General features: G+C 32.6%; 1 protein-coding gene across 6 annotated transcripts in view; it reads right to left on the bottom strand.

The window, feature by feature from the left end:
- Positions 1-26,645, bottom strand: part of L3MBTL4 (L3MBTL histone methyl-lysine binding protein 4) — a 506,551-nt gene that overhangs the window by 342,085 nt on the left and 137,821 nt on the right. The gene's annotated exons all lie outside the window — the stretch shown is intronic.

Genomic DNA, 26,645 nt, shown 5'->3' with positions numbered 1-26,645 from the left:
TTTTTAAATTTTTCTTAAATACTTTTTAAATTTTTAAAAAAAATGAATTTTTTAAATTCATTTTTCCAAATTATCCCCTCCCTCCCTCCACTCCCTCCTCCCGATGGCAGGTAATCCCATACATTTTACATGTGTTACAATATAACCTAGATACAATATATGTGTATAAATACCATTTTCTTGTTGCACATTAAGTATTAGCTTCCGAAGGTATAAGTAACCTGGGTAGATAGACAGTAGTGCTAACAATTTACATTCGCTTCCCAGTGTTCCTTCTCTGGGTATAGTTATTTCTGTCCATCATTGATCAACTGGAAGTGAGTTGGATCTTCTTTATGTTGAAGATTTCCACTTCCATCAGAATACATCCTCATACAGTATTGTTGTTGAAGTGTATAGTGATCTTCTGGTTCTGCTCATTTCACTCAGCAACAGTTGATTTAAGTCTCTCCAAGCCTCTCTGTATTCCTCCTGCTGGTCATTTCTTACAGAGCAATAATATTCCATAACCTTCATATACCACAATTTACCCAACCATTCTCCAATTGATGGACATCCATTCAACTTCCAGTTTCTAGCTACAACAAAAAGAGCTGCCACAAACATTTTGGCACATACAGCTCCCTTTCCGCTCTTTAGTATTTCTTTGGGATATAATCCCAATAACAGCAATGCTGGGTCAAAGGGTATGCACAGTTTGACAACAAAAATGAATTTTTTAAATTTAATTCTTTTTCTAAATGAAGAAAGTCTGAATTTTGCATTTTATTTTAAATTGGGTTACATTACAAATAAATTAATTTGGCATACATTTGTGAAAATCTTATTCAATTTGGGAAATTATAATCCTTAGAATCTAATTTTTCAGAATTTTGGACAGGAAGAGAAATACATTATTTGTTCCAGTCTGTTCACTTTAACAGATAACAAAAATAAATGTCAACAAAGTACATAAGATAAAATAGGAATTTTCAATAAAATTAAAATTCGAGAACTATATGAACATATTAAATACATAGTTACAAAAAGTAATGACCTACAGTAGTTCCTTTCTTTCAATATATCAGCTTTATTTCTGAAGTTGCCGGATACACAGCTACATTTCAGTTAAATTCTTGTGAAATAACTGTCATTAGCTGCCTAACATCTGAGCATGCTGTGTTGGATAATGCCTCTTCTCAGGGAACCAATTGCAAATGAAGTTATTCCCCTCATGTTATCAAGGCATCACTCCAATGTAATGAACTATTTAAGTAGTCTGTCATTGAAATTATGCTGTCTCTTAAAGCCTTTACTTCCAAATGACCTGGCAATGCTATTGTAACAAAAGTCTTCTTACCCAGCCTTAACTTGAAATAATTTTCCTTTGCAGTCTCATATTCCTTTTCCTAAAATTCACTGATTCCAGAGTCTCTATAAGTTTGTCCTAATGGAATCAATGAAGTTGTTATTACTATCCCAAACACAGAGCAAATCATCCAAGTTTATAATTGCTAAAACAAGATAGCAACATTCCCTTCAAATACTGATTAACTGCAAATCTATTTGACTCTTTCTAGGACATGAGATAAACAGTCAACTACTATAATCCATCAGGTTGATGAATTGAGCTGATTCTATCAGTCAGAATTCTGACTTACAAACTAAATCAGAAATTTTAACCCTCTTGGGCCTCAAGAGAAGGGTAACTAAACTAAAATATTATTTAAGCTTATTTCCACCATGATCTTTGGCAATGTATAAAAGAAAAACCACTTCATGTTCTTTTCAAAATTATCTTATCTTCATAAATTCCTAACCTTTCAAAACTCTATCTGGATATTACACTGCAATGACTATACACAAATTTGGGGAACTGAAAGCTACATTAAATCTCAGACTCCTGTTGTCTGAACACAGGAGAGCACTTTTATTAAATAAGAACTAAATCAATGTTGTTTGGAGTAAAAAAAAAATTTAAACTTCTCCTTCCAAAGTCACTATTAACTGCCCAGTGTAATGAACTTTTCCCCTCAATCTTTATGCTTCTTGACCTTTCTGAGCATGACACAGTTGGTTACCATTTTCTCTTGGTCCTTTCCTCTCTGAGTTATCTAAGACACTGTTCAATCCAAGATCATCTCCTGTTGGACAGCTCCTTTTCCATCTGTCTTGTCCTTGAAGCATGAATCAGACACATAATCGTGAACCTCCCAAAGTTTATCCAAATGGATGACAATTACCCACTTCTAGTGATTCATTTGGACACAGAGGAAAATCAAGTAGTACTGCCAAGAGTTATTCTTGAGCAACAAACCAACGATCATAAGGATACAGGTATGTTTTCTACTTTTCCCAATGAAGGCAAAGGATGCAAAAGAGAAAAAATAGATTCTTCGGACCTCATCATAGAAGCCCAAAAAATACCAGAGGAAATCAAACAAGAAATACAAAACAGAAAATCTGGAGATGCAAGAATGATAAGAGAAATGGAAAATTTACACCTTAGAACAGAAGACGTCCCCAAATTAAACTGGATCAAAAAGGGGGAAAGACAAAACCCAAAGATTAAAAGAAAAATTTAAGAATATAATATCAAGATCAATTCTGATGGAAGTGGCCCTCTTCAACAATGAGATAAACCAAATCAATTCCAATAGAGCAGGAATGAACTGAACCAACTACACCCAGTGAAAGAACTCTGGGAGATGACTATGAACCACTACATAGAATTCCCAATCCCTCTAATTTTGTCCGCCTGCATTTTTGATTTCCTTCACAGGCTAATTGTACACTATTTCAAAGTCCGATTCTTTTTGTACAGCAAAACAACTGTTTGGACATGTATAAATACGGTGTATTTAATTTATACTTTAACATATGTAACATGTATTGGTCAACCTGCCATCTGGGGGGGGGGGGAAGGAGGGGAAAAATTGGAACAAAAGGTTTGCAATTGTCAATGTTGTAAAATTACCCATGCATATATCTGGTAAATAAAAACTAATAAAAAAGAATATGATATCAAAAACAAAGGACTTGGAAATCAGATAAAAAATAATTTTAAAACTATTATGGGAGGAAAAATCTATACTGATAAATGAAGAATGAAGACAATACAGTCATGGAGAAAGAAGTAAGAGATGATCAATCTCTGGCATTTACAGAATGGGAAGGGAAAGAAATATACTTTTTTTTTTTTTTTAACATACCAAGCTTTATAAAGACTGATCATGTCCTGAAGCAAAAAAAAAAAAAAAAAAAAAAAATCACAAAAATGGAAAAAAGTAAAAATGCTCAACCCATTATTTACCAATCATTTATGTTGTAAAAAGAAAAAATTCAATTAAGTACCATTAAAGAAATAATGTAAAAGTAATTAGAGACTAAAAAAAATCACTCAAAATTGATGAGCCACATTTTAGAACAACAAAAAATTGCATCAAAGAATATTTCAGTAAGGAAACAATATAAAATTTATGAGTTTAAGCTGAAGTAGTTCTGAGAGAAATTTTATATATCTAAATATTTTCCTCAACAAAATAGAAAACACACATAAAACAATAAAGTATGCAATTTAAAAATTGATCAAATCCAACTAAACAAAGTAGATATTAAAATTAAAGAAATTAATAATAAAGTTAAAAGGAAAAATAATAAAAAATAAAGTAAATTAAAACAATAGAAAATTAAAGATAACTAAACCTTATTTTTTTAAAAGAGAAAACTCAAACTATTTTGAAAATAGAAGGAAAAAAGGAGAATTACAGAATTTAAAATGAAATAAAAGAAACATTTATACTCTTTATTGGCCTCATTCAGAATTATGTAGCTCTAATTTCTTCAGGAAGTTGTTCAACAACTTTATCTTTTCTCTTTTGCTTATCTTTCCATTGGATTTACCCAAATCAGAGAGAAATATTAAATTCTCTTATTATTTTTGTTTTACAATTTACAATATTCCTTTATTGGGAATGAGAATGTGAAACATTCAGGGTTAAGTGACTTGGCCAACGTCAAATAGCTAATAAGTGTCAAGTTCCGTAAACAATATTTGAACTCAAGTCCTCTTCACTCCAGAACTAGTACTGTATCAATTAGTTGCCCCCAAAATTAAATGTCCTTTTATGAACTGAAACTGTACCATTTGAAATATGTGAATTTGATTTGATATTAATTTTTAATATCTATGGCTGGGTGTCTTAAACTTTTTTCACTTGTGGCCCCTTTTAGCCTGAGATATTTTTATGTGTCCCTGGGTATATAGGTCTATAAAATATGCATACAAACACTTAGTAATAATAAATCATAATTTCATGACCCTCTAATTGTTACAAGATTTCACATGGGATCATGAACCACAGTGTAAGAAGCTGTGATCTATGACTTCTTTCAGCAATAATGCAACTTTTTTAATGTTTATATTGTAATTCTTGTTTTAGCTTTTTTGAATTCACCTAAAATTTGGTCATTCAGAATCATTCAGATAGATTTCTATCACTTTTCCATTTGTCAAACTTTTCTCTAGTTTTGAAGTTTTATTTAAATTTATTATTTTTTTGTCTTTCTCCCAATAGTTTATTTATTTAATCCCTTCTGTCTTCTTTTTCCCCCTTCTTTCCCTGCTCTCAGTTATAGGAGAAATTTGAAATCACTTCTTTTCCCTCTTCTACAATTTCTTTTGTTTGTTAGGGTTTTTTCCCCTGTTTCTTTTTCTAAAAAAGGATTTCAATACCTTGTTACTTCAATTAATTCTTTCTCTCCCTGCCTTTTCTAAATATCTAAGTAAACAACAACAACAAATATATATATATATGTATGAAGAGAGAATTTGAATTCTAATGATTATTCCAAGATTGACCTGTGTGTGTGTGTGTGTGTGTGTATGCGCGAGCATAGATTCACACATCTCACTGCTGCCTCTCTGTAAAAAAGAAAAAAAAAAATTAAGGCAGCTAGATGGTACTGTGGATACAGCACTGGCTTAGGAGTCAGGAAAACATGAGTTCAAATCTAGCCTTAGACACTTAACACGTCCTAATTTGTGACCCTGGGCAATTCACTTAACCCCAATTGCCTAGCTAAAAAAAATAAAAATAAAAATAAATTAATCCCAATCTCCAAAACAACCTCAGTAAATATTCACAGAGACCTATTCTGTCCCATTCAATTAGAAATTGCAATCTAAGTTTTTCAGTTAACTACCATCATTAAGTAAGCCATCCAGGTATTTCCTCTTGTTAGACAATCATTGTACCCAGCTTCATGCTTTTTACACACAGAGATATTGTTAAAGGAAAGTTTGCTGAATCTAATTGCTTTTGAATGGAACTGTTGGTGACTCTAACACCCTATTAGCATTGACCTGAATTATAAAGTTTTAAAATGCCAAGATCAGTTCCAGGAACTGTTATAACTAATGACCAAAGCAGTTAAAAAATATACTAGAGTAAATCAATAATGGTACTGTTTCCTTAGCAACAGGAATAGAATAACTCCAATTTCATAGCAAGCAACTAATTTAGCATCTCACTGTGGCAATGTAACAGTTAATATCAGGAATAATAACTTCTACTAAATTAGAGTTTCTCCTTCACCCAAGAGCCACTGCTCATGTTATTTTGATAAATTTTCCAATAAACTCTCAAATCCTCTCCTTGTATTAAATAACAATAATAATTCAATAGATAATCCAAAAGTAACAAGTTGATCACAATTAGAATTCACTAAGAAACAGATGTAGCAACTAAGAGAATGAATGTGAATCTGACAGACTTTGCTAATGTTTTGATGTGATTCTCATTATAGTGATCCCATGCAAATAATGCTATTATGTCATATACAGATAATTCCAAAAGCTGAAACAATATCCTAAATGCATTAATGCAGAGTTATAATGTTATCTCTCACAAGGAGTTGTAACCATAAGTGTCTCCCCACCTTTTTAGGAAATACTACTCCTATTGCCTTAATATTCTGAGAGAGGGAAAGGGAGAGGAAGAGGGAGAGAGAGGGAGAAGGAAAGGGAGAGGGAGAAGGAGAAAGAGAGGGAGAGGGAGAGGGAGAAAGAAAGGGAGAGGGAGAAAGAGAGGGAAAAGGAAAGGGAGAGGAAAGCCAATTTTTTTTTCATACATCCTTTGTGCATTTAAAAAAAGAATATGAGTGACTGAGTTCAAATTACCATCACAAATAGATTACTAAAATTCTGTTATTTTTAAAAATCATTAAGCATTTAAAGGAATAATGATGATTGGCAAACTTTGAGTTTATTCTCTAGATACTAAAGACCTGATTTATATTTATAAACACATACCAGAAATTAACATTATAATAACATTCCTGAAGTATACCGAGCCATAACAGTATTTATTTACAGGTATATTTCTGCTTTGAAGTGAACATCTTGAAAGATCCACTGAGATGTTATTGAATGAGTTCATACTCAGACAGCATTGGAGTATAGGGACACATATTACTTTTACTACTTTTATAAATTCATTTTTACAATTACCTTTTTGAGATAAATAAAATGAGTGGAAAGAAATGTAGAACCAACCATAAACAGTAACAATTAGCTGCAAGAAAATGTTTTAGCCCCTTGTAGTCATGAAAAAGCTCTTTCTAACTTCGATACAGAAGTATTGGGATGTACACTGAAGTGGGTACCTTTAGGGCAGGCACCCTAGTACTTATTAACCCTCCCTGAGCCCTGAATTAGAACTTTCCTGGATGAGAAAGAACAGAGATATTGACTACCACACAGCTGAAGAGAATATCTGACCCAATCAGTATCTTAATAATTCTACAGAGATGTGATTTTATCAAAGGAAATCTATGTGAGTAGGATGGTAAACAAGATGAGAACATCACTCAAAGCCATCTGTTATAAGGAAGGCTTATTTATGTTCCATATGCCCGAAAGACAATTCTTCCCTTTATAAAATCTCTAGATTCCTTCAAAGGCCAGCTCAAGTACTGCCTCCTACACCAGACCTAATTTGGGATGCAAGGTAGCAGAGTGGACAGAGCACTTGCAGTGGAGTCAGGAAGTCCTAGTTTAAGTCTGGTCTCATATTCTTATTAGCTAGGTGACCATAGATAAGTCAACTGATCTCTGACTGCCTCAGTTTCCTCATCTGTAAAATGAGGATAATAATAGCATCTATCTTCCAAGGTTGTCGTGAGAATCAAATGAAATAATTTTGAAGTGTTCAAACTACCTAGAACATAAAAAGTTATAAATATTAGCTATTATTATTATTGTTATTCTGACAGTTGCTGCTGTCCTCAATTTCTCCCCCCAAAATTGGTATTTACTTGTGTAGATTATTTTTCCCTCCAAATAGGATGTCAATTCCTTGAAGGTAATAATGATATATAATATTATAATAATTCTTCTTACTTAATAATAATGGTTCTTCCTACTTATGTCCAAATGGCCTATTACATATACCTAATAATGCACATATACATATACTTAGTAAAAGTTAGCAAGTCACACATAATTTAACATTTCTTCTTCCATAGAATTCCTAATCTGGACATGCTTGTAAAAAAATCACTGGCAAGTTAGACATAAAACAAATGCAAAGTCATGGGGACATATATATAGTTATGAAGTTACTATTTATATAGTTTACTATGTGCCAGGGACAGTGCTAAGCACTCTACAATCTTCATTTCCACAATGTTTCAGTCCTTATTCAAACAATATCAGTTCTCTGATGCTGAGTGAAATGAGTAGGACCAGGAGATCGTTGTAAACATCAACAACAAGACTATATGATGATCAATTCTGATGGACGTGGCCCTCTCCAACAAGGAGATGAACCAAATCAGTTCCAATAGAGCAGTAATGAACTGAACAAGCTACACCCAGCGAAAGAACTTTGGGAGATGAATATGAACCACTACATAGAATTCCCAATCCCTCTAATGTTGTCCACCTGCATTTTGGATTTCCTTCACAGGCTAATTGTACACTATTTCAAAGTCCGATTCTTTTTTGTACAGCAAAATTACTGGATGGACATGTATACATATATTGTATTTAATTTATATTTAACATGTATTGGTCAACTTGCCATGGGGGGTAGGGGAAAAATTAGAACAAAAGGTTTTGGCAATTGTTAAATGTTGTAAAATTATCCATGCATATATCTGATAAATAAAAACTATTATTATTTTTTTAAAAAACCCAATATCAGTTCTTTCTCAGAAGGCAGATAGCATGTTCCATCATGAGTCCTTTGGGATTGTCTTGGATCACTGTTTTGCTAAGAATTGCTAAATCATTCATAATTGTTTATCATACAATATGGTTGTTACTATGTACAATGTTCTCTTGCTTCTGCTCACTTTACTTTGCATCAGGTCATATCGGTCTTAAAAGAAAGAGACTTAACACTAGGAAGGTATGTGATTTTTCCTCGATCACACAGTTTTAAGTGTCAGAAGTGGGATTTGAACAAAGGCTTTCCTGACTCCAAGTTTAGTATTATCCAAGGAATAAACAATTTAAGGATTTACCAAGAAACCAAAAATATTATTAGAATTTACATGACACCTACAATCTTCATATTAAAATATCTCCCCTTCTTTCAAAGATGAGAATAAAAGTAAAGATAGTTTTTGTGAGAATCATGTGGAAGTTAGTTCTTGTTAACATCTGAAGAAGTACTCAATTAAATTTATCATTTCACAGATATAACTTAACAGAATATATAGATGAAAGATTATATTAGAAGATAGAAATTGAGGAAGATGTAGTTAGTGTGCATCTTCATCACCAGCTTTTGTCTTCAAGAGAAAGCTTTATGTATAAAGAATATCTTGGGAATATATGAAAAGCCAGGATATGACTATCAATTGTAGAGTACAGAGGACCAGTTTTAGCTACTTTAATTAATAGTTTAGTGAATTGCTAGTCATGATTATTTAACTAATTTCTCATGGATGAAATTCTAATATAAATCTAAAAATAATAAATACCTGCACTTTCCTGTGTGATAAAGAAATTTGACAAATTTTCATGAGCACACATTTCTCATCTGTAAAATGGGGATAATATAACCATTTCCTTAGCTAGTTTATGTTAGTTGGATAAAAGAGAATGTAAGCACTGAAAAGTTCCAAGTATTCTATAAACGCAAAAAAGAATTACTTTTATTCCTAAGTTTAGTTTGGTTCACAAAACAATCATTTAATATCTAGGATAAATAAAATATGTGCTAAACAATAGTAAAATAATCCCTTCATTTATTCTATTAGAAACAACTTGGGAGGATACCAGTCTAGGATCAAAAATTTAGAGCTGAAATAGGCCTTATCAGTCATGCAATAAAAGCTTCGTCACATTTTTTAGATGAAGAAACCAAGCCAGAGAGAAATCAAGAGATTGAACCAACACCACATAGCTGCCAGCATTAGGATGTGAATCCAGGGCATTGGATTATAACTCCAGCATTCCTTTACCTATTCAATATTCCATATCAATGGTGTCAAACTCAAAAATAAGTGCATCCCCATGGGCCACATTTTGATCTACAAAATCGCAAATATCATTCATATTATATTAAATTTTATTTTGTTTTATTCAACATTTCCTAATTATATTTTCATCTGGTTTAGGGCTGTATTCAGAAATTGTGGTCCCTATAGGCCAGGGGTTCTCAAATACGGCCCATGGGCCAGATGCGGCCCACTGAGGACGTTTATGCGGCCCGCTGAGTTATGGCAAATGGGCTGAGGGGCGGAGACAGAGTGTGAGTTTTTGTTTTTACTAATAGTCCAGCCCTCCATCAGTCTGAGGGACAGTGAACTGGCCCCCTATTTAAAAAGTTTGAGGACCACTGCAGTATAGGCCATCATTGTGACAATTCTGTTCCATATGATTAGAGGGTGAGAATAATAATACTTTCAAAGAAAATCAAACTGCAACTCAAATGGATTTACTCTAGTAAAAACAAACATACTAAAGAGGAAAACTTCAAGTCTTTTCCCAAACTTCCTTATATGCCAACTAAAATGCCATACTTTACCCAATCTCTCTTAATTCCAGTGTCTATCCTTTGTTAATTATTTCCTATTTATTCTGTCCATAGTTTGCTATATTTATTTTCAGGTTGTCTTCATTATTTGATTGCAAGCCCCTTGAAGGCAGAGACTGCCTTTTGTTCATTTTTGCATCCATGGTATTTGGCACAGTGCCTGGCATATAGTAGACACTTAATAAATGTTTACTGATTAAAGTACAATGTAAAGAACGTAGTGAAAAGTGAGTAATGAGTTGTCACCTATATCATAAAATAATTGGATTACACATAATAGTGATCATCAAGATAGAAAGAGCAGATCCATACTTTTAACAGACTATCAAGGGAGATTTTCTTCTTTGGGCAAGAAAGAGAGACTTTAATCTATCTCACATGATTTGGTTATTAATCTGGAATTATTTAAATGTGAATGTAAGTCAAATGTATATCAAGAAACTCTTTCATAGTACATTTTTTATTATTTTGGGTTATAATTTTGATTTTTTTTAATAAACTGACTCCATTACCACCTTTCACCCTAATATCTCCTGTCCCCCAGACAACAGGTATGGAATTCTGCATATATTCTTTTTGATGTATTGGTGGGTATTATGGAACTATTTTTTTCTCTTTTTCATTCTTTAACAGATGGCTCCCTGGAGAGGCTTGACGAAATCATAAATGGAAAAATAAGTGATGGGAAAACAAAATATATCAACAAATTTATATTTTAAAATAAAAACTGATTTAACAAATAACTGTTCAGATTTTCTTATCTTTTTAGCATTCTAAAGTAGGAAATTTGCCTTTCCCTTGAGCTACTCCAAGTTATTATCATTAAACTACTTCCAAGAGCATAAATATAAAGCCCAAACTAAGCTTTAATAATAATTTTCTTCTTATTCAAAATGCTCTCCCACAAAAAATCATTTTTGTACATATCCCAGGGAGACTTATCTGGGAGAGATTTGAGGAAAAATATATTGTGTTCTTTTCAGTTATTCAAGAAAAGAAAACTATTATAAACCAAATGAGTTTTAAAGATTAAAAGTTCATGTCTGGCTAGTCCTAAAGGAAAAATAACTTCTTTCTTAAGCATTAGGAAAGCTAAATACTAACACAATTTCAGACCTACTTCACTTAAAGGAAACTCATTAGAGGAAATAATAAATGTTGTTAATGAACCTTTTCCTATTTCTTCATGCAAACAAGGAGCTAAGCCTCCAAGTCCATCATAAAGAACAGAGACAAAAAACTGAAACAGACAAATCATCATCCTACTTTCAGAGACTTAATTGAGTCAACCAGCCAAAGACTTCATGCAAAATAAAATCCTTTAAAACCCTAAACTTTTAGCTCTTCCTGGCAATAACATAACGTAGGCCAGAAATAAGAGCATTGGGTGAATTCTAAAAGCCACTCAGGATTTAGAAGAGTCTTTTTATTTCATGAATTTAGCCTGAAACAAACAGAGTTTGGAGACATCTACAAGTACTCAAATAGATCTATATCTTCAGAAATTCAGAAATTCTGGACATCTATTCAGGTCATAACTTATTCACACCTATCCTATGTGACTCTCCTCCATGTCCTCCCTAAACTTCTTCATGGGAGCTCTACCCAATATGCTGGAAGCTTGCTTCATTTTCTCCTGCTATCTCACAAGTACCAGTGAAGAAATCTAGCCATATAGCTGTCACTCCTCACTCAGCCACATGATCAGTCCATTTTCTCTTTCTGATACCTGTGATGATATCATCTGTTCCTGTTGTTCAGATTAATTCATCCTCACCCATGTACTGCAACTCCTCACACTCACATGCACTTTTCCATTGTCCTCCGTATGATGAGAACAGAAGTAAAATATTAGTATTGAAAATAAGATCCTTTGATGTTATAGAAAATACTGGGCAAATAAAGGAGTTTTGCAATTTCTGAAAAGTGATCTAGCTTGCATTTTTTTGGAATTTTGACCCAGCTCATTTATTTTAGCCATGTCTCTCCCACAGATATATGCTATGATACAGGTTTTCTAGAGTATTCATTCAAATGCATATTGGTAGCAGAGCAATAAATATCTTCTTCCATTTGGTTTTTCTTCTGTGGGTGGACAGATCAAGCTCATTTCAGTTATTATATTACAGGTTTTTTTCCAGAAAACTCAGACTTTGATAGTCAAAACAATGTCATCCCCCAAAAAAGAGTATCTGGCATACCTCAGCATCCCACAGGAAGTCTTCCACCAGGATTTGTTCCATCACCAGTAGTAAACACTTTTCATAAGCCTGTATCTCCCCCTTTTATACTCTATCTGATGTAGTATATCATCAGAGGATTAAATAATCAAAGAATCATTTCTATTGTTACATGTTCTAAGGATCTTATAATGATGTCAATATATGGACTGGAACAGGAATATGCTGGAATCAGCTCATGCTAGTTCAAGGGAAATGAATGTTAAATTTTCAATGTAAATTTTTACATCTTAGAAATAGGCAAATGCTACAAGACTTGATTAATTCCTTTATTGACTTTCTAAGCTAAAAGAAAATATTGGAAAAAATAGAAATACTGGAGATTAAACTTAAAAGTATGACAATATTATCTCATTTAACAGATGAAGAAATCAGGACTGAAAAAGGGATGATTTGCCTAATGTCACACATCTAACAAATGTCTGAAAACATATTTGAATTCAGATCTTCCCAACTCTCAGGTCCAGAGTTGTATCTTCTGTTCCATCTAGATGGCTCTCACAGATAATACTGTAAGGGAATTGAGCTTGAAGATCTCTAAAATTCTAATGATCATTTCCATTCACCCTATTTAAGAATGACTATAAATTAAATATATCATTAAATCCCAAAGATGGAAAGTATTCCAAAGATCATTTGTTCTAACTTTACACAAACTATAAATGTCTCTTAGTAAGCAGTTAAAACTTGTGACAAGGAGTTCAAGACTTCCTAAGAAAGCCAATTTAATTCTTTGGTTTAGGTTTTAGGCAGGAAGTTTTTTTTGTTAGTTTTTTTTTTTCCTGAAAAGAACTCTTGAGAACTATATCTCTGTTATGAGTATACAAAGTGCATGCATAATTTGATTTTGCTGTTATAATATAACATATATATATATATATATATATATATATATATACGTATATATATATATAAATGAAACTAGAGGTAGAAAGGGGATTGTACCAGAAAAAGGGGAAAGCGGAAGTAAAATGAGAGAAATTACATCTCACCAAGAGGCAAAGAAAACCTATTATAATTGAGACAAAGAAGAGAAGGGGAATGAATATTTTGTGAATCTAACTCTCATTATATTTGGCTCAAAGAGAGAATATTAGACATATTTGGTTTCACAGAGAAACCTCTCTCACATTATAGTAGGGAAGTTGGTAGGGAAAAGGAAAAGGAAAGGGGGAGGTTAATAGAAGGGAAAAGAGAAATAGTAAAGGAAAGGTATAAAGAAGCTTTTTCTCCCATTATTTAGCAAGATTCTAGATCTCCAGAAACGTGCTTCTTGTTAAATTTGGCTATACCGTGATAAGAATTTCACTAGTTCCTTTACTGACTACTCCAAAGAGAGCACCCTAACCATCCTTCCATTGCATTATGTCTTTTAGTTTCATTTACAGTATATATCAGAACAATATTAGTTCAATTCTGCTAGTAGCATTTCAATTTTCTCATTCTTGGGCCAAGATACAAAGTTAAATTCAGATTGCTGGGTAAGAACCACGTAATGCTTTATCACCCTTTGTCACTCTTTGCTACTCTTATCACTGAAGAATTGTAAATCAAGTTAATTTATATTTTCATCCATTACATGGGCTGCCACGGCCAAAAATAATAATAATCAATATCAATTTTCTAACAGTTATCTTCTCTTTGACTAGGTTTGTTCTTAGACAAGAATAATTTATAGCTAGACCCATATCTGGCTCTTGTCCAACTTTGCAGAACTGAGAGAAAAAAGGTGCTCTTAACCTGTAGATCTGGGAATTTTGGGGTTTTTAATATTTTTATAACTATTTCAATTATATATTGTTTTTTCTGATCATCATACTGTAAGATGATGCATTTGAAAACACTACTATGAGATGAAGTCTTTCAGCTTCAACTAGACTGAATAAACAACAAATGAAGAAAAAGATAAAGGATCCTTTCTCAGCCCTTGAATAAACTCAGGAAAAACTTCTACACTATTACAGGATATCAGAGTAGGACCTTATAGGAAAATGAATAAGATAGTTCTTACAACCCACAGTTCTACTTCATACATTTTTATTCACTGATAACTTCTATATTTAGACTCCATTAAAATACGATGGTTTGTTTTGTTCTTGTTGTTTTGTGGTGGTTTTTTTTTTTTTCATTTCTTTCCTCTTCTTTGATGATGATGGTGAGAAAATGAAATAAAAAGTTAGGTAACACTAATTCATTTCAAAGTGAGATTGTATTAAAGTTTTAAAATTCACATCTATAGTAATAAAAATTATACAAGAATACAATGGACCTTCACTCTAATTTTATGATTGTTCAGACATTTTTCAGTTGTGTCTGAACATATGATCCTATGTAAGGTTTTCTTGGCAAAGACACTGGAGCGGTTTCCATTTTCTTCTCCAGCTCATTTTTACAGATGAAGAACAAACAGTGACAAGTATCTGAGGCCAGAAGAGAAGTCTTCCTGACTTCTGGACCTAGCCTGCTTCTAATACTTTTCACTAAAGGATATTAAATTCAATATGATTTAGTTACTGAGGTATAAAAGAAAATTATTATAAGGGGAGAAGAGCAGGGCTTCTCATATAAGGTGATCTCAAAAAAATGAATTCCAAGACTACGGCTATGAAAAGGATATGCTGTTATTATAAATATGAAATGCTACATGGAAACACCATTTATGAACATATAAAAAAGGAAATCAATATAAAAAGAATTGTATTTGGTTTTGCCTTGGTGTCTTCTCTACCTAAGATGTCAACCAGGATGAAAGAGTATCACAAAAAGGAGACAATGCAACTACTCAGTCTACCATCAGCTGGGACGGGGGTAGTCATGCAATGTACCAACTGGCCTGCCTCAAATAATATGATAAGAAAGTAGGTTTTTTGGAAATTCTTGACAAAGATGGAAAATTCAACTCTTGATTGTGCAAGCTATATATTTTGTAATGCATCAAGTCACATGCTTCACAATGAAGAATTCAGCAGCTAGTAGACAATAACAAAAAGGGGGTACAATTTTGAAACTCTGCCTTTGGCACAAAAACACTTTGTCCCAACTCTGATACACATTTATTTTCTAAAAATCTGCCAATGTCATTAATGAGAAAGTCAGCTAAGGATTCTGACAAAAGACTCTGAGGATCATATTCAAAAGGCCTTTTTGGAAGGTTTTAAAAAGTAATTTAATAAGCCCCGTTTTCAAAATCAGTGTTTAAAACTAATCCTTAGGATTAAGTTAGGCATTTGGAAAATGAATTATTTTCTCTTTAAAATTTAACAAAATATTACTTCAAAATGTTATGCTTCTGAATGACTTAATGTGACTTCCAAAATTATTTTTTAAGTCAATGAGAAAGAAGAAAAGAAAGCAAGCAAGAGAAAACAAACAAAAAAGCAAATGAGAGAGAGAAAAAAAGGAAGGAAGGATGGAGGGAGGTATGGAGGGAGGGAGGGAGAGAGGGAGAAAAGGAGGAAAGGAGGAAGGGAGGAAGGAAGGGAATGAGGGAGGGAGGAAGGTAGGGAGAGAGGGAGGGAGGAAGAGAGGAAGGAAACACTATAAATCTCTGTCTAGGTACGCATATATTCAGAGCCAAAGTAGTAAAAGGAAAATAAAATGGAAGAAAATATTTATTGAGAACCTATTACATGATAGGCAGTATGCTAAGTGCATTACAAATATTATCTACAAAACAGACATAATGATAAAATTGTAGAGGAGTTATGAATAACTCTCTGCATTCTGGAAAATAATTTGTGATTAAGTAAAGAAAGTCCTTAGGATTATCTTGTTTTAAGTAAATTTTACCGATATTTAAAGAACATTTAATTCTAATACCATATAAATTATTTTGAAAAATAAGCACAGAAAGAGTCCTAACAAATTATTTTTATGATATTAATCTTGTGCTGATACTAAACTAGAAGAGCCAAAACAAAGGAATAAAATTATGGACCAAATTCCCTAATGAATATTAATACAAAATTTTAAATATTAACAAAGAGCTACAGCAATTCATCACGAGCAAAATGCACTATAATTAGGTAGGATTTATATTAGAAATGCAGGGCTGGTTCAATATTAGGAAAAGTATCAGTATACCTTGTCATATGAATAACAAAATCAACAGAAATCATTTGATTAACTCAATGAAAGCTGAAAATTTTGGCAAAATATAGCACTTATTCCAATTAAAAACACTAGTGAGCATAGGAATAAATGGAGCTTTCCTTAAAATGATAAGCAACACCTATCTAAAACAATCAATAATGATTATATGCAATGGGGATAAGCTAGAAGCTTTCCAATCAGATCAGGAGTGAAATATGGCCATTATCACTATAATGCAATATTGTACTAGAAATGCTAGCTTTAGCAATAAGAGAAAAGAAACTGAAAGAATTATAATAAGCAATGTGGGGACAAAAGTATCATTCTTTGTGATATATTTAGAGAATCCTAAAACATCAACTAAGAAGCTACTTGAAATAATAGCTTTAGCAAAGTTGAAGGATATAAAATAAACTCACAAAAATCATCAACATTTCTATAGATTACCACCAAACTCCAGCAGCAAGAGATAAAAAGAGAAATTCCATTTTAAAATAGCTATGACCAATATAAAACAATTGGGTGGTTACCTGTTAAGACAAACCCAAAACTACATAAACATAATTACAAAATACTTTTCATACAAATAGTCAAATCTAAACAACTGGAAAAATATTAATTGTTCATGGGCAGGTCAAGCTAATATAATAAAAATGATAATTCTCCCCAAATTAATTTACTTATTCAGTGCCATAGCAATTACATTAGCAAAAATTATTTTACAAAACTAGAAAAAAGTAATAAAATTCATCTGGAAAAGCAAAAATATGAAGAGAATTAATGAAAAGAAAATGCAAAGGGAGTTAGTTTAGCAGTACCAGATTTAAAACTATATTATAAAATGGCACAATTATCAAACCTACTGGCTAAGAAATCGAGTTGTGAACTAGGTTAGATACACAAGACAGAGTAATCAATGACTATAGCAATCTATTGCTTAATAAACAAAAAGACTCCAGCTCCTGGACAAGAAGTCAATATTTGACAAAAACTTATGGGATAACTGGAAAATAATGTGACAGAAACTAGGCACAGACAAACATTTCATGCTGTTTAACAAGACCTAGTTGCCAAAGTGATATAAAGCTATGTATACCCTTTGATCCAGCAATATCAGTACTAGATCTATATCCCAAAGAGATTATAAAAGACGGGAAAGGACTTATATGTATAAAAATATTTATAGCAGCTCTTTTTGTGGTGGCAAAGAATTAGAAATTGAAGGAAAGCCCATCAATTGAGGAATGTATGAACAAGTGATATATGAATATAATGGCATAGTGCTGTGCTATGATGAGCAGGCAAATTTCAGAAAAGCTTGGAGAAACTTATGGGAAAGGATGATGAAGTGAGCAGAACCAGCAGAACAATGTACACAGTAACTGCAACATCAACAGACATAGTTGTTCTCAGCAATATAACAATCCAAATTTGAGAAGGTTCATGATGAAAAATGATACCGTTATCTAGAGAAAGGACTATGGAGTCTAAATGCAGATGAAAACATAAAATTTTCAATTTTTTTTTCTTTTATTTCTCCTGGTTTTTCCCTTTTGTTCTAATTTATTTTTTCACAACATAACTGATGTAGAAATATGATTGATATAATTGTATATGTATAACCCCGCAACAACAGTCACAAAAACAGACTACAAATAAGTGCTAAATAAATATCCTATTCAGCAAAGAAGTTGATTATTTCATTGATGTGAATGATAATTGATATTTTTATTATTGTTAATGTATAGGACAAAGTAAAGCAATGAAGCTGTCTAGGTAAAGAGGAGAGAGAAAAAAGGAGGAAAAATGAAAAATTCAGAACTTAAAATCTCATGAAAACGAATGTTGAAAATTAAAAAAAAATAAAAATATGATTATTGTGTTTTATCTCATACATCAAGAGTAAAATAATAATTTTTTTTAAAATAGAAATAAAAACGTCTTTAAACAATCCCATTACTGGACACAAACCACTGAAAAGGCAAAGAAGTAGAGACAGACTCTGTATGTCTCAAAATATTCATAGTAGCATTTCTTATAATAACCAAATACCTAGAAACAAATTTGCTGCCCAATGACTCAGTAACAGAAAAATAAACTGCCTATGAAAACTATGTTATTTTCTACACTGCATTGCAATAAATGACAAATATGAAAATCCAAGAATCATGGAAAGGATTATGTGATTTTATGAAGAGTGAAGTAAGCGGACCTCACTGGTCTATTGGTGAATTGGTCTGTGAGGGCCTATATTAAGCTTTGTAACTGCTCACTGTCCCATCTCATAAATGCAAGATACCTCAAAATATGAAGCTGGCACAATGGATAGAGCGTGGGAGCTACATTCGTAATGATCCAATAGCAAATCTGGCCTCAGATAATTACTAACTCTGTGACTGAGGCCAAGTCATTTAACCTCTGTCTACCTTAGTTTCCTCAAGTGTAAAATGTTGATAATAATAGGACTTACATCCCAAGGTTATTGTGAGGATCAAATGAGACAATATTTGTGAAGTGCTTAGCAGAGTTCCTGGCACAGAACACGTGCTTAACAAAGAAAGGCTTGTCCAAAACTCCTCATTACCTACCCCACCAAGGAGTTGATCTAATACTACAGATGGAAGCTCAGCTGGTTAAACTTTAAGCTGAGATTTAGATCCTAAGAACCATAGTATTTTCTCCCCTCTCCCCATTTCCAGCTTTCCCAAGGCCTTGGCTGGCTATAAAAAATATCCTTCTGAAAAAGACCTCATTAACTTGAATTAGTTTTGTTCGTGAGCTGCATTTTCCCCCCTCTACTGTGGCCACTGACTCGCCATAAAAATTACTTATTTGGAGAGCATTCACTATTAAATGGATAGGAGAGACTTATCACCTACGCCTTTCCAATTATGCCTGTGAAACCCAGAGTAAGGTATTTTGCTTCTTAATGCAGAAAGAAAAAAGGTCATTAGTAGAGGAAATGAACAAATTCAATATTTTTATTGCCGAGATGCCAACTTGAAACAATCTGAAAAGTGAGAATTAGGTGGGAACTTATGACAGAAGTTCATTAAGTTATAGCCTTTCCTCATTTAACATGTGGGAAAACTAGAGTCCACAGTGATTTTTTTTAAAAGTAGCTTCATGAGTTGCCTGGACAGAATTCTATAGCTGTGAAACTGAATTTCTTCTGTGAAAAGTTAACTTGACCATTCAAGGAATGAACCCAGAACCATAGCACCAACACAAAAATTAAGGAACCATCCCAGGTTCTTTATCAAATCTTTATCAGTTCTGTCATCAATTCCTATCCTTTCACCAATAATCTCAGAGGCAGAATTCAAATATCATTCCCCAAATTTCCAAATCACTTTATCCCATGAAGAATGATAGGATGCAACAGAGAGCACTTGCCTTAATTACTTAATTATTAAATGAGAAATGTTGTGGTGCATGGATGTCATAGAACATTGTGTTAGTATTTCATATAAATTATGAATGTGGAAATGACAAACATGATGGATGATTACAGAGAAACATGGGCAGATTTCTATAATCTGGTACAGACTTTGAAGCAAACAGAAATGAGATAGCAATAAATACATTGACTACAGCAACTAGAGCACAATGGAGGGAGCACTAGCTTGGAAATCAGGAAGATCTAAATTCAAATTCTGTCAAAGACACTTAATAGATATGTTACTCTTAGCAAGTTTAATTAGTCTGTCTCAATTTCCTAATCTTTAAAATGGGGATAACAATAGCATCCACTTCCCAGGATTGTTCTGAGGCTAAATTAAAATAACACTGGTAAAGTGCTTTGCAAATCTCAGAATGTTATATGTAATACACGCTATGTAGTAGCAATAGTAGTAACATTATTATAATCAAAAGGGAACTGGAAAGAACAAGTACATAATAATCAGAAATGAATATAGAAAATTACAATAAACAGCATCTCTTGAAAATGTAAAACAGCAGGACCCATTTTTTTAAAGGAGGAAGAGTCACAAGGGTGGTAGATTGCATATATTTTCCAATATTTTTAATATATCAATTACTTTTGATGATTTTTGTCTCTTCCTCTTTTTTCATTTAAAATATTATTTGTATTATGGAAGTTTTCTGGGAATGGAGAAAATAGGAAATATGAAAACAATGTAAAAATGAGTGATGTATAAAGAAAAGCTATCAGTAAAAATTCATTTAAAAAAAGAAAAAGAAAAGGAAGCAGAAGATATCAAGAGTTTAGCATATATCAAGAGCTAAGGAAACAGATGGTACATAACCTGTCTCCCTGACCAAGGTTCTCAGTCAGAAAAGAATTTCACTTAAATTTAAAGCTGAAAGAAAACTTGGAAGGAATTCCATACAACCCCCCCCCATTTTAGAAACTTAAAAAACTTTAATTCAGCAAGATTTTAGCTTGCTCTGAATCATGTACCTGGTGAGTAAAAGAAATTACTGGAATGTTACATATATCGAATCCAGTGCTTTCTTAAGGACGGAGGAGGCTCCTGAAGGGCAACACCAAAGCTTCAGAAAGCTTGAGTTTCCCACAGAACCAGATAGCGTTTAGCAAGAAAATTTGTTCATACAAAAATATTTATTATAAACCTACTATAGAAGTACCTGTTTTCAATTCTATTTAGAATACAAAGTCTTAGGGGCAGGGATTCCTAGCTCTAACTCAATGTTTGCCACACAGTAATCTCATAAATGCTTCCTGATTGATTCACTATTTGAAACTGAAATCAGAATGCTGCATAAATGAAACATCCTTTGGAGAGGAATGTGAAGGAAATAAATAGGCTAAATTTTTTGTAATTTCCTTTAGCAATAATTCCTGATACCTCTATGTTACTTTGTCTTTCAAAATTCATTTTATTATTTGGTGAATATTATTTTCATAAAAAAGCATACAAAACAATAACAAGTCCTGAAGCAGTCAAGCAAAGTATTTTTATCTTCATTTTACAAATGAAGAAACGGAGTTTTCCAGTGCCACACATATGATCAGCAATGAAAAATGACTGAAAAATACTTCTCTGGAAGGAATTAACCAATTCACAATTTTACTAGTGACTTTAACCCCTTTGGATCAATATCATCAAACTCAAATAGAAGCAGGATTTTACATATTTGAATCCATATGGGCTATATGTTAACTCAGTTTTAAAATGTAATACTATCTGTTTTATTACATTTTCCCTTATTTTATTAAATATCTCCCAGTTATATTTTAATTTGGTTCAGTCACACTTGGAAGTGTTGTGGGCCACATGTAGCCCCCAGACCATGTGTTTGATACCTCTGCTTTCGATTAATAGTCTTACTTAGTCTTAAATGACAATCTGTTGACTTTTTCTCATATTCATCCTTATATGGCTCCTTACAAGTTTTAGCATTGCTGGAAAGTCTCTGGGGCAGCTCGGAAGTTCGTGGAAAGAGAACTGGACTGGAGTCTGGAAGACTCATCTTCCTTCCTAAGTTCAGATCTGGCCTCAAACACTTCCTGGATGGTGATCCTGGACAAATTACTTAACTCTGTTTGCCTCGGTTTCCTCATCTATACAATGAGCTACAGAAGGACATAGCAAACCAGATGCAGTATTAATACCAACAACACAAACCTTTTTTCCTGGTTTCCTCTGAGTTTTCATGATACTACTCTTGTTTCTCATTATGTTTTTTTTCTTGGCTAGCTACCTTCATGCTGCCTTCTAAATGTGGTTTTATCATCAAGGCTCTTTCTTGTATCCTCTTCTCCTCCCTGCATTCTTTCTTCAAGACCAATTCCATGACTATGAAGATCCCACAATCAGTATTATAACAACAGTATTTGACATGGAGAAACAAGGAATTTGACCTTGTAATCCTACTATAAGCGAATGATTTCAAACTCTCTGACTTCATATACAGTGAGACTTATACTACCTGACTACCTATTGTGGGCATTTGAAATAATCAATTGAAATAATACATATAAGGCACTGTAAGTATCACCTATGATTTTTATTATTCTAAAATAGCTGAATAAAAACATTGGAAGCAAATGGTTCAAACTACAGTCACTGTTGAGTCATTTATGGTTCAAATTACAGATTCAGTGTTGTCATTTCAGTTTTATCAAAATCTTCCTGACCCCATTTGGGATTTTCTTGGTAAAGGTACTAGACTGGTTTGTCATTTCTTCTTTAAGCTCATTTTACAAATGAAAAAACTGAAGCAGAATTAAGTGACTTACCTAAGATAACCGGCCATTTTTGACCTCAAAAAGATGAATTTTTCTGACTTCAAATCCAGCACTATCTACTGGATGACCTAGTGCACCTTAACTTCAGAAGGTCCTTTATAAAATACCATGCAGTAAGCAAGTATAATAAGTTCTTTTTCTATTTTTATAAAAATTTATAAATTTTATGTAAACATATGTATTTACATATGAAATGTTATAAATATAAATTTTTAAGTCTGTGAAATTTCTTTTCTCCTAATAGTACCTTTTGACTACCAATAAAGTAAAAAGGAGTGTTGGTACTTACAACAGCAAGGGGAGGCTGTGGTCTACCATGAAATATGCAAGTAAGGAGAAGGAAACGATGCTGGAAATTCTTAAATATGAGAGAATTTTTTTAAAGAGAAAATTCAATTGGACTCCTATTCTATTCCAATCAGTATTAATCAATTAGGTACAATCATATCAGAAAAACTCTATCACCTGGCTCTTCTCAACAATGAGATGATTTAGGCTAGTTCCAATGAGAGCCATCTGCACACAGAGAGAGGACTGTGGAAACTGAGTGTAAATCACAACAAAGCATTTTCAATCTTTTTATTGTTGTTTACTTGCATTTTATTTTTATTTCATTTTTTTCTTTTTGATATGATTTTTCTTATGCAGCAAGATAATTGTATAAATATGTATACATATATTGGATTTAACATATATTTTAACATGTTTAACATATATTGGATTACTTGCCATCTAGGGGAGAGGTTAGGAAAAAGGAGGGGAAAATTTGGAGCACAAGAAATGTTGAAAAATTATACATGCATATGTTTAGAAATTAAAAAGCTTTAATTAAAAAAAAAAAGGACTTTCATCGAAGACAACATTGTCAGAAAAACACAAATATATAGTACTGGCTAAAAAAAACAACTCCCAAATGTTTTCTGAGATAGTCTAAATAACAATTTTTAAAAGGGTATGACATATATACATACAAATAAAATATAGATATATGTGCATATATCTATGTAAACATATTTCATTCTAATCTCCTTTTTCTCCTAAATATGTGGATATGAACCAATGCTAACAGATAATTACAGAGTAATTACATCTCTTGCTTTAGCAGTCAGGAAAAGAGTATGTTGCAAATATAGTAAATAAAGCATTGGATTTGAGGTCAAGTTCCCCTTAGGCTAAACTCCCAGCTCTGTTACAGATTAGCTGTGTGATCTTAGCCATGTTACTATCCATCTCTGGAGCTATTTCCTCATGTACAAAATGAAGTAGCTGAATAAGGGGACTTAGCACCAATATCTATATTTCTTTAAACTGAAACTTCTAAAAAAATATATATTAAATATATATATATATAGAATCAGCCTGACAAGTGGCAATGTGTCTCCAAGGATAAACTCAAGAATGTATTTTAACTTTAAAAGTGAAACAATATTTTGTGACATATTACATAGGCATGAATAACAAGACCACATGCTAAATTATTAAAAGATACTTAATTTTAGTGGCTGGACCTCCTAAAAATCTTTGGCTAGTCTTGTTTTTTTTTTTTTGTTTTGTTTTGGTTTTTTACAAATGGAACAAATGCCTCAAGCAGGATACAAGAGATGCCAAAAAAACAAATTTGTAGGAATATGTGAGAAAAAAATGTAACAGGAAAAACAACAACCTAATAAATAACAACTTATTTGTAAGGATGGGCAAAAAGTTACTAATTTTCTTTTTCTCTCTTTTTTAAGGCAACCATACACCCCTACTGTTAGGCCTAGGGACACTTCACATTTATTGTTGAGATGCCACTGTTGCATAACTAAAATGTGTTTCAATGGAACTGAATGTCAAGTTACATAATTGCAAAGATTAGTGAATACTATTTTGCTTTTTCAGCAAACATTAAGACATGTCTCTGGGGAAGAAAAACTACAAAGCAGCAACTTTTTATTTACAATAGGAAGCAAGTTCTTTATTATTTGAAACATATATCATTTGAGTGAAGGAACCCATATTTAAAGGAATCCATGACCTCATCAGTCTGAGGATGCCCTCCACTGGGAGAGACTGAAAATCCTTCTATATTTTTCCTTCTTGAATAGGAATCTTCCATCTCTCCAAATTATTTCTTTCTCTCCTCCTCCCCTTATATCTATCCAAAATGATGAAAGTCTTTAATTTTATATATGTATATATATATATTGCAAAGGTACCAATGTAGTATTCAGAAACTCCATTATATATAGGTTCGAAAAATCACACATCATTGACAAACATGATATTCAAATCAAAATCAAAGATTATGAAACAAAAAGGGGCAGCTAGATAGAACAATATCCTGGAGGCAGGAGGACCTGCGTTCAAATCCAGAATCAGACATTTATGTAGCAAAAAAGCAATTGTGAATTCCAGTTCTGATTTATTACATTTTGCAGACTCTCACTTTTTTGTCTGTAAGGACTTTTAACATTATGGAACTCTACTCACTTAAATAGTTTTTATGAATTTATTATTTAACTAGGTACATCTACCAACAGAGAAGGCAAACTCAATTTAGATTTCTACTACTCAAATATTTGAAGAGACAGTTAGGTGTCAAAGTTGTGGAATTTGGAGTGATTAAGTCCCAAGTTTCATTTCTGCCTCAAGACATTTACTAGTTATAGGAATTGTCTTACTTCCTACCAGAACAAATCACTGTTAACTTTTCTATTGTTCTGGGGGTTTTATTTATTTTATTTTACTTAACTTTTTTAAGCTTCAATTTCCTTAAATAATAAATGGGGATAAAAATAGCACCTATCCCTCACAATTATCATATTAGAATATATATATATATATATATATATATATATATATATATACACATATATAGAGAGAGATTTATATACATATATGTTTATATGTATCTCTATATCTATAAATGTGTAGATATAGATATAGATATATACGTATGTTTTTGTGTATGTATATAAAGACTTCGCTAGCCTTAAAAGCTTTGGGATTATTCAGTCATTTTTTTTGTGAATGGCTTTCTGTAACCCCATTTGAGGTTTTCATGGCAAAGATAGTGAAGTGGTTTGCCATATTCTTCTCCAGATCATTTTACATTTGAGGAAACTAAAGCAATCAGGGTTAAATGACTTGCCCAGGGACATACAGCTACTAAAAAAATAAGATCTCAGATGAATCTTCCTGGTTTCAGATCCAATGCTCTTGCCATCTAGATGCCATTAAAAAGCATTATATAAATATCCGTGATTAAACAAATGTGTGTGACATTTTTTAGAAAAGAAAGGTTGTCTTTGAATAAAACTTTGCTTGAGCAGTACTCTATCAAGAACTGTAAAACATCTAATTGAAATGCATAAAAAATTAAACTTTGATTAAGTAGCAATAATCAAATCTAGTTAAATATAAGCTGAAAGGATTTATAACTTGTAAATAAGATATTTTAAATGACAGTAATTTTAAAAGACATACATTTTAAAATCTAGTAGGATCTACAGCACTGTACAAGATTATTTATGATCATAATAAGTGAAATTAATTCTACTAGTAATATATTTGCTTCTGAAACAGAGTTTAATAATCAGACCTTGAAGAAATTGAATTTGGGGAAAAACTAAGTAAAGGGTGGGAAATATGGTAAATACTATGGAGTTTAAGTTTTAACATATCAGGAAATACTGTAGTTTTACTCAGTTTAAAAAAATGGCAAAGCTCAGCTTCAGGCCAAGATTGCAGACAGGAGGCACACATCTGCTTAAGCTTTACATTTTCTCTCAGAATGATTTATTTCATGACAAGCCTCGGAATTAGTGCTTGACCAAGAGAAGACATCCTCAAAATTCGACAAAAAAGGTCTGTTTTTGCTCTTTGGTGGGGACAGTTTTAGATCGGGCACAAACTGAAGGCAGGCAGTGGCAGCAACACAGCAGAGTAAGGCAGGTAGCTCATAGCCTAGCAGACCTGAGAGGGGAGGGGTGTGATCTCAGCTGTTTCTGTGGGGAGAGCTTTAACACCGGTTTGGCTACTTTGCTCTGGCAACAAGCCAGTAGA

The sequence above is a fragment of the Sminthopsis crassicaudata genome, chromosome 1 (genome assembly GCF_048593235.1).
Source record: "Sminthopsis crassicaudata isolate SCR6 chromosome 1, ASM4859323v1, whole genome shotgun sequence".
Lineage (NCBI taxonomy): Eukaryota > Metazoa > Chordata > Mammalia > Dasyuromorphia > Dasyuridae > Sminthopsis > Sminthopsis crassicaudata.
The sequence above is the reverse complement of the archived record's forward strand: the minus strand, read 5'-3'. Positions and strand labels throughout refer to the sequence as shown.